This window comes from Calliopsis andreniformis, unplaced genomic scaffold (genome assembly GCF_051401765.1).
Source record: "Calliopsis andreniformis isolate RMS-2024a unplaced genomic scaffold, iyCalAndr_principal scaffold0123, whole genome shotgun sequence".
Classification (NCBI taxonomy): Eukaryota; Metazoa; Arthropoda; class Insecta; order Hymenoptera; family Andrenidae; genus Calliopsis; species Calliopsis andreniformis.
The window spans coordinates 895,519-905,931 of NW_027480532.1; positions in this window are offsets into that span (position 1 = coordinate 895,519).

The window sequence follows — 10,413 nt, forward strand, 5'->3', positions numbered from 1 at the left end:
AACCCCAGTCCTCAATCTTCAATCCTTAATGCTCTATCCTCAATCCTCAATCCTCAGTCCTCAATCCTCAATCCTCAATCCTCTATCCTCATTCTTCAATCCTCAATACCCAATCCTCAATCTTCAATCCTCAATACTCAATCTTCAATAATCAATCCTCAATTCTCAATCCTCAATACTCAATCCTCAATCGTCAACCCTCAATTCCCAATCCTCAATCTTCAATCCTCAATCCTCAATCCTCAATCCTCAATCCTCAATCTTCAATCCCCAATAATCAATCTTCAATCCTCAATCCTCAATCCTCCATCCTGAATCCTCAATTCTCAATCCCCAATCTCCAATCCTCAACCCTCAATCCTCAATCCTCAATCGTCAGGCTTCAATCCTCAATACTCAATCTTCAATCCTCAATCCTCAATTCTCAATCCTCAATCCTCTGTCCTCAGTCCTCTAGCCTCAAACATCAACCCTCAGCCCTCATCCTCAATCCTCAATCCTCAATCCTCAATCCCCAATCTTCAATCCTCAACCTTCAATCCTCAATACTCAATCTTCAATCCTCAATCCTCAATCCTCAATCCTCAATCCACAATCCTCAATCCTCAATCCTCAATCTTCAATCATCAATACTCAGTCTTCAATCCTCAATCCTCAATCCTCAATCCTCAATCCTCATTCTACAATCCTCAATACACAATCCTCAATCTTCAATCCTCAATCCTCAATCCTCAATTCTCAATCCTCAATCCTCAATCCTCAGACCTCAAACATCAATACTCAACCCTCAGTCCTCGTTCTCAATCCACAACATTCAATCCTCAATCCTCAGTCTTCAATCATCAATATTCAATCTTCAGTCCTCAATCCTCAATCCTCAATCCTCAATCCTCAATCCTCAATGTTCAATCCGCAATACCCAATCCTCATTCTTCAATCCTCAATCCTCAATCCTCAATCCTCAATCCTCAATACTCAATCCTCAATCCTCAGTCCTCAAACCTCAAACCTCAATCTTCAATCATCAATACTCAATCTTCAATCCTCCGTCCTCAATCCTCAACCCTCAATCCTCAATCCTCAATCGTCAGGCTTCAATCCTCAATACTCAATCTTCAATCCTCAATCCTCAATCCTCATTCCTCAATCCTCATTCTTCAATCCTCAATACCCAATCCTCAATCTTCAATCCTCCGTCCTCAATCCTCAACCCTCAACCCTCAATCCTCAATCGTCAGGCTTCAATCCTCAATACTCAATCTTCAATCCTCAATCCTCAATCCTCATTCCTCAATCCTCATACTTCAATCCTCAATACCCAATCCTCAATCTTCAATCCTCAGTCCTCAATCCTCAATTCTCAATCCTCAATCCTCAGTCCTAAGTCCTCAAATCTCAATCCTCAACCCTGAGCCCTCATCCTCAATCCTCTATCCTCAATGTTCAATCCTCAACACCCAATCCTCAATCTTCAATTCTCAATCCTCAATCCTCAATCCTCAATCCTCAATCCTCAATCCTCTGTCCTCAAACATCAATCCTGAATCCTCAATACTGAATCCTCAATCTTCAGCCCTCAGTCCTCAACAATCAGTTGTCAAACCACAATCCTCAATAGAATGTCATCAATTCACAGTTTTCAATACTCAATACTCAATCTGCAATCGTCAAGTCTCTATCCACAAACATCAATTCTCATCACTCAACCCTCGACACTCAGTCACCAATCCTCAATATTCAATCCTCAATCCTCAATCCTCAATCCACAATCCTCAACCTTCAATCCTCAATACTCGATTTTCAATCCTCAATCCTCAATGCTCAATCCTCAATTCTCAATCCTCGATCGCCCATCATCAATCCTCAATACTCAATCTTCAATCCTCAATCCTCAATCCTCAATCCTCAGTACTCATTCTTCAATCCTCAATCTTCAATCATCAATACTCAGTCTTCAATCCTCAATCCTCAACCTTCAATCCTCAATCCTCAATTCTCACTCCTCAATACTCAATCCTCAATCCTCAATCCTCAATTCTCAATCCTCAATATTCAATCCACAATTTTCAATCTTCAATCCTCAGTCCTCAATCCTCAATCCTCAATTCTCAATCCTCAGTAATCAATCCTCAGCCTCCAATACTCAAGCGTCAATCCTCAGTCCGCAATCCTGAATCCGCAATGCTCGTTCCTCAAACCTCAATCCTCAACCCTCAGTCTTCATACTCAATTCTCAATTCTCAATCCTCAATCCTCAATCCTCAATCTTCAATCCTCAATAATCAATCTCCAATCCTAGATACTCAATCCCCAATCCTCAATCCTTAATCCTCAACCTTCAATCCTCAACCCCAGTCCTCAATCTTCAATCCTTAATGCTCTATCCTCAATCCTCAATCCTCGGTCCTCAATCCTCTATCCTCAATCCTCAAACCTCAATCCTCAACCGTCAGTCCTCGTCCTCAGTACTCAACACTCAATCCTAAATCCTCAATCTTGAATCCTCAATACTCAATATTCAATCGTCAATCGTCAATCCTCAATCCTCAATCTTCAATCCTCAATCCTCAATCCTCAATCCTCAATCCTCATTCTTCAATCCTCAATACCCAATCCTCAATCTTCAATACTCAATCCTCAATCCTCAATTCTCAATCCTCAATCCTCTGTCCTCAGTCCTCTAACCTCAACCCTCAACCCTCAGCCCTCATACTCAGTCCTCAATCCTCAATTCTCAATCCTCAATCCTCAGTCCTAAGTCCTCAAATCTCAATCTTCAACCCTGAGCCCTCATCCTCAATCCTCAATCCTCAATGTTCAATCCTCAACACCCAATCCTCAATCTTCAATCCTCAATCCTCAATCATCAATTCTCAATCCTCAATCCTCATTCCACTGTCCTCAAACATCTATCCTGAATCCTCAATACTGAATCCTCAATCTTCAGCCCTCAGTCCTCAACAATCAGTTGTCAAACCTCAATCCTCAATAGAATGTCATCAATTCACAGTTTTCAATACTCAATACTCAATCTGCAATCTTGAAATCTCTATCCACAAACATCAATTCTCATCACTCAACCCTCGACACTCAGTCCCCAATCCTCAATATTCAATCCTCAATCCTCAATCCTCAATCCACAATTCTCAACCTTCAATCCTCAATACTCGATCTTCAATCCTCAATCCTCAATGCTCAATCCTCAATCCTCAATCCTCGATCCTCAGATCTCAAACATCAATACTCAACCCTCAGTCCTCGTCCTCAATCCACAACAATCACTCCTCAATCCTCAGTCTTCAATCATCAATATTCAATCTTCAGTCCTCAATCCGCAATCCTCAATCCTCAATCCTCAATCCTCAATGTTCAATCCGCAATACCCAATCCTCAATCTTCAATCCTCAATCCTCAATCCTCAATCCTCAATCCTCAATACTCAATCCTCAATCCTCAGTCCACAAACCTCAAACCTCAATCTTCAATCATCAATACTCAATCTTCAATCCTCCGTCCTCAATCCTCAACCCTCAATCCTCAATCCACAATCGTCAGGCTTCAATCCTCAATACTCAATCTTCAATCCTCAATCCTCAATCCTCATTCCTCAATCCTCATTCTTCAATCCTCATTCTTCAATCCTCAATACCCAACCCTCAATCTTCAATCCTCAGTCCTCAATCCTCAATTCTCAATCCTCAATCCTCAGTCCTAAGTCCTCAAATCTCAATCCACAACCCTGAGCCCTCATCCTCAATCCTCAATCCTCAATGTTCAATCCTCAACACCCAATCCTCAATCTTCAATCCTCAATCCTCAATCCTCAATCCTCAATCCTCGATCCTCAATCCTCAATCCTCTGTCCTCAAACATCAATCCTGAATCCTCAATACTGAATCCTCAATCTTCAGCCCTCAGTCCTCAACAATCAGTTGTCAAACCTCAATCCTCAATAGAATGTCATCAATTCACAGTTTTCAATACTCAATACTCAATCTGCAATCTTCAAATCTCTATCCACAAACATCAATTCTCATCACTCAACCCTCGACACTCAGTCCCCAATCCTCAATATTCAATCCTCAATACTCAATCCTCAATCCACAACCCTCAACCTTCAATCCTCAATACTCGATCTTCAATCCTCAATCCTCAATGCTCAATCCTCAATTCTCAATCCTCGATCGCCAATCATCAATCCTCAATACTCAATATTCAATCCTCAATCCTCAATCCTCAATCCTCAGTCCTCATACTTCAATCCTCAATCTTCAATCATCAATACTCAGTCTTCAATCCTCAATCCTCAATCTTCAATCCTCAATCCTCAATTCTCACTCCTCCATACTCAATCCTCAATCGTCAATCCTCAATCCCCAATCCTCAATCTTCAATCCTCAATCCTCAATCCTCAATCCCCAATCCTCAATCCTCAATCCTCAATCCTCTGTCCTCAAACATCAATCCTGAATCCTCAATACTGAATCCTCAATCTTCAGCCCTCAGTCCTCAACAATCAGTTGTCAAACCTTAATCCTCAATAGAATGTCATCAATTCACAGTTTTCAATACTCAATACTCAATCTGCAATCGTCAAATCTCTATCCACAAACATCAATTCTCATCACTCAACCCTCGACACTCAGTCCCCAATCCTCAATATTCAATCCTCAATCCTCAATCCTCAATCCACAATCCTCAACCTTCAATCCTCAATACTCGATCTTCAATCCTCAATCCTCAATGCTCAATCCTCAATTCTCAATCCTCGATCGCCCATCATCAATCCTCAATACTCAATCTTCAATCCTCAATCCTCAATCCTCAATCCTCAGTCCTCATTCTTCAATCCTCAATCTTCAATCATCAATACTCAGTCTTCAATCCTCAATCCTCAATCTTCAATCCTCAATCCTCAATTCTCACTCCTCAATACTCAATCCTCAATCCTCAAACCTCAATTCTCAATCCTCAATATTCAATCCACAATTCTTAATCTTCAATCCTCAATCCTCAATCCTCAATCCTCAATTCTCAATCCTCAGTAATCAATCCTCAGCCTCCAATACTCAAGCGTCAATCCTCAGTCCTCAATCCTCAATACTCAATCCTCAATCCTCAGTCCTCAAACCTCAAACCTCAATCTTCAATCATCAATACTCAATCTTCAATCCTCCGTCCTCAATCCTCAACCCTCAGTCCTCAATCCTCAATCGTCAGGCTTCAATCCTCAATACTCAATCTTCAATCCTCAATCCTCAATCCTCATTCCTCAATCCTCATTCTTCAATCCTCAATACCCAATCCTCAATCTTCAATCCTCCGTCCTCAATCCTCAACCCTCAACCCTCAATCCTCAATCGTCAGGCTTCAATCCTCAATACTCAATCTTCAATCCTCAATCCTCAATCCTCATTCCTCAATCCTCATACTTCAATCCTCAATACCCAATCCTCAATCTTCAATCCTCAGTCCTCAATCCTCAATTCTCAATCCTCAATCCTCAGTCCTAAGTCCTCAAATCTCAATCCTCAACCCTGAGCCCTCATCCTCAATCCTCTATCCTCAATGTTCAATCCTCAACACCCAATCCTCAATCTTCAATTCTCAATCCTCAATCCTCAATCCTCAATCCTCAGTCCTCAATCCTCTGTCCTCAAACATCAATCCTGAATCCTCAATACTGAATCCTCAATCTTCAGCCCTCAGTCCTCAACAATCAGTTGTCAAACCTCAATCCTCAATAGAATGTCATCAATTCACAGTTTTCAATACTCAATACTCAATCTGCAATCTTCAAATCTCTATCCACAAACATCAATTCTCATCACTCAACCCTCGACACTCAGTCCCCAATCCTCAATATTCAATCCTCAATACTCAATCCTCAATCCACAACCCTCAACCTTCAATCCTCAATACTCGATCTTCAATCCTCAATCCTCAATGCTCAATCCTCAATTCTCAATCCTCGATCGCCAATCATCAATCCTCAATACTCAATATTCAATCCTCAATCCTCAATCCTCAATCCTCAGTCCTCATACTTCAATCCTCAATCTTCAATCATCAATACTCAGTCTTCAATCCTCAATCCTCAATCTTCAATCCTCAATCCTCAATTCTCACTCCTCCATACTCAATCCTCAATCGTCAATCCTCAATCCCCAATCCTCAATCTTCAATCCTCAATCCTCAATCCTCAATCCCCAATCCTCAATCCTCAATCCTCAATCCTCTGTCCTCAAACATCAATCCTGAATCCTCAATACTGAATCCTCAATCTTCAGCCCTCAGTCCTCAACAATCAGTTGTCAAACCTTAATCCTCAATAGAATGTCATCAATTCACAGTTTTCAATACTCAATACTCAATCTGCAATCGTCAAATCTCTATCCACAAACATCAATTCTCATCACTCAACCCTCGACACTCAGTCCCCAATCCTCAATATTCAATCCTCAATCCTCAATCCTCAATCCACAATCCTCAACCTTCAATCCTCAATACTCGATCTTCAATCCTCAATCCTCAATGCTCAATCCTCAATTCTCAATCCTCGATCGCCCATCATCAATCCTCAATACTCAATCTTCAATCCTCAATCCTCAATCCTCAATCCTCAGTCCTCATTCTTCAATCCTCAATCTTCAATCATCAATACTCAGTCTTCAATCCTCAATCCTCAATCTTCAATCCTCAATCCTCAATTCTCACTCCTCAATACTCAATCCTCAATCCTCAAACCTCAATTCTCAATCCTCAATATTCAATCCACAATTCTTAATCTTCAATCCTCAATCCTCAATCCTCAATCCTCAATTCTCAATCCTCAGTAATCAATCCTCAGCCTCCAATACTCAAGCGTCAATCCTCAGTCCTCAATCCTCAATACTCAATCCTCAATCCTCAGTCCTCAAACCTCAAACCTCAATCTTCAATCATCAATACTCAATCTTCAATCCTCCGTCCTCAATCCTCAACCCTCAATCCTCAATCCTCAATCGTCAGGCTTCAATCCTCAATACTCAATCTTCAATCCTCAATCCTCAATCCTCATTCCTCAATCCTCATTCTTCAATCCTCAATACCCAATCCTCAATCTTCAATCCTCCGTCCTCAATCCTCAACCCTCAACCCTCAATCCTCAATCGTCAGGCTTCAATCCTCAATACTCAATCTTCAATCCTCAATCCTCAATCCTCATTCCTCAATCCTCATACTTCAATCCTCAATACCCAATCCTCAATCTTCAATCCTCAGTCCTCAATCCTCAATTCTCAATCCTCAATCCTCAGTCCTAAGTCCTCAAATCTCAATCCTCAACCCTGAGCCCTCATCCTCAATCCTCTATCCTCAATGTTCAATCCTCAACACCCAATCCTCAATCTTCAATTCTCAATCCTCAATCCTCAATCCTCAATCCTCAGTCCTCAATCCTCTGTCCTCAAACATCAATCCTGAATCCTCAATACTGAATCCTCAATCTTCAGCCCTCAGTCCTCAACAATCAGTTGTCAAACCACAATCCTCAATAGAATGTCATCAATTCACAGTTTTCAATACTCAATACTCAATCTGCAATCGTCAAGTCTCTATCCACAAACATCAATTCTCATCACTCAACCCTCGACACTCAGTCACCAATCCTCAATATTCAATCCTCAATCCTCAATCCTCAATCCACAATCCTCAACCTTCAATCCTCAATACTCGATTTTCAATCCTCAATCCTCAATGCTCAATCCTCAATTCTCAATCCTCGATCGCCCATCATCAATCCTCAATACTCAATCTTCAATCCTCAATCCTCAATCCTCAACCCTCAGTACTCATTCTTCAATCCTCAATCTTCAATCATCAATACTCAGTCTTCAATCCTCAATCCTCAACCTTCAATCCTCAATCCTCAATTCTCACTCCTCAATACTCAATCCTCAATCCTCAATCCTCAATTCTCAATCCTCAATATTCAATCCACAATTTTCAATCTTCAATCCTCAGTCCTCAATCCTCAATCCTCAATTCTCAATCCTCAGTAATCAATCCTCAGCCTCCAATACTCAAGCGTCAATCCTCAGTCCGCAATCCTGAATCCGCAATGCTCGTTCCTCAAACCTCAATCCTCAACCCTCAGTCTTCATACTCAATTCTCAATTCACAATCCTCAATCCTCAATCCTCAATCTTCAATCCTCAATAATCAATCTCCAATCCTAGATACTCAATCCCCAATCCTCAATCCTTAATCCTCAACCTTCAATCCTCAACCCCAGTCCTCAATCTTCAATCCTTAATGCTCTATCCTCAATCCTCAATCCTCGGTCCTCAATCCTCTATCCTCAATCCTCAAACCTCAATCCTCAACCGTCAGTCCTCGTCCTCAGTACTCAACACTCAATCCTAAATCCTCAATCTTGAATCCTCAATACTCAATATTCAATCGTCAATCGTCAATCCTCAATCCTCAATCCTCAATCTTCAATCCTCAATCCTCAATCCTCAATCCTCAATCCTCATTCTTCAATCCTCAATACCCAATCCTCAATCTTCAATACTCAATCCTCAATCCTCAATTCTCAATCCTCAATCCTCTGTCCTCAGTCCTCTAACCTCAACCCTCAACCCTCAGCCCTCATACTCAGTCCTCAATCCTCAATTCTCAATCCTCAATCCTCAGTCCTAAGTCCTCAAATCTCAATCTTCAACCCTGAGCCCTCATCCTCAATCCTCAATCCTCAATGTTCAATCCTCAACACCCAATCCTCAATCTTCAATCCTCAATCCTCAATCATCAATTCTCAATCCTCAATCCTCATTCCACTGTCCTCAAACATCTATCCTGAATCCTCAATACTGAATCCTCAATCTTCAGCCCTCAGTCCTCAACAATCAGTTGTCAAACCTCAATCCTCAATAGAATGTCATCAATTCACAGTTTTCAATACTCAATACTCAATCTGCAATCTTGAAATCTCTATCCACAAACATCAATTCTCATCACTCAACCCTCGACACTCAGTCCCCAATCCTCAATATTCAATCCTCAATCCTCAATCCTCAATCCTCAATCCACAATTCTCAACCTTCAATCCTCAATACTCGATCTTCAATCCTCAATCCTCAATGCTCAATCCTCAATCCTCAATCCTCGATCCTCAGACCTCAAACATCAATACTCAACCCTCAGTCCTCGTCCTCAATCCACAACAATCACTCCTCAATCCTCAGTCTTCAATCATCAATATTCAATCTTCAGTCCTCAATCCGCAATCCTCAATCCTCAATCCTCAATCCTCAATGTTCAATCCGCAATACCCAATCCTCAATCTTCAATCCTCAGTCCTCAATCCTCAATTCTCAATCCTCAATCCTCAGTCCTAAGTCCTCAAATCTCAATCCTCAACCCTCAGCCCTCATCCTCAATCCTCAATCCTCAATGTTCAATCCTCAACACCCAATCCTCAATCTTCAATCCTCAATCCTCAATCCTCAATCCACAACCCTCAACCTTCAATCCTCAATACTCGATCTTCAATCCTCAATCCTCAATGCTCAATCCTCAATTCTCAATCCTCGATCGCCAATCATCAATCCTCAATACTCAATATTCAATCCTCAATCCTCAATCCTCAATCCTCAGTCCTCATACTTCAATCCTCAATCTTCAATCATCAATACTCAGTCTTCAATCCTCAATCCTCAATCTTCAATCCTCAATCCTCAATTCTCACTCCTCCATACTCAATCCTCAATCGTCAATCCTCAATCCCCAATCCTCAATCTTCAATCCTCAATCCTCAATCCTCAATCCTCAATCCTCAATCCTCAATCCTCAATCCTCTGTCCTCAAACATCAATCCTGAATCCTCAATACTGAATCCTCAATCTTCAGCCCTCAGTCCTCAACAATCAGTTGTCAAACCTCAATCCTCAATAGAATGTCATCAATTCACAGTTTTCAATACTCAATACTCAATCTGCAATCGTCAAATCTCTATCCACAAACATCAATTCTCATCACTCAACCCTCGACACTCAGTCCCCAATCCTCAATATTCAATCCTCAATCCTCAATCCTCAATCCACAATCCTCAACCTTCAATCGTCAATACTCGATCTTCAATCCTCAATCCTCAATGCTCAATCCTCAATTCTCAATCCTCGATCGCCCATCACCAATCCTCAATACTCAATCTTCAATCCTCAATCCTCAATCCTCAATCCTCAGTCCTCATTCTTCAATCCTCAATCTTCAATCATCAATACTCAGTCTTCAATCCTCAATCCTCAATCTTCAATCCTCAATCCTCAATTCTCACTCCTCAATACTCAATCCTCAATCCTCAAACCTCAATTCTCAATCCTCAATATTCAATCCACAATTCTTAATCTTCAATCCTCAATCCTCAAT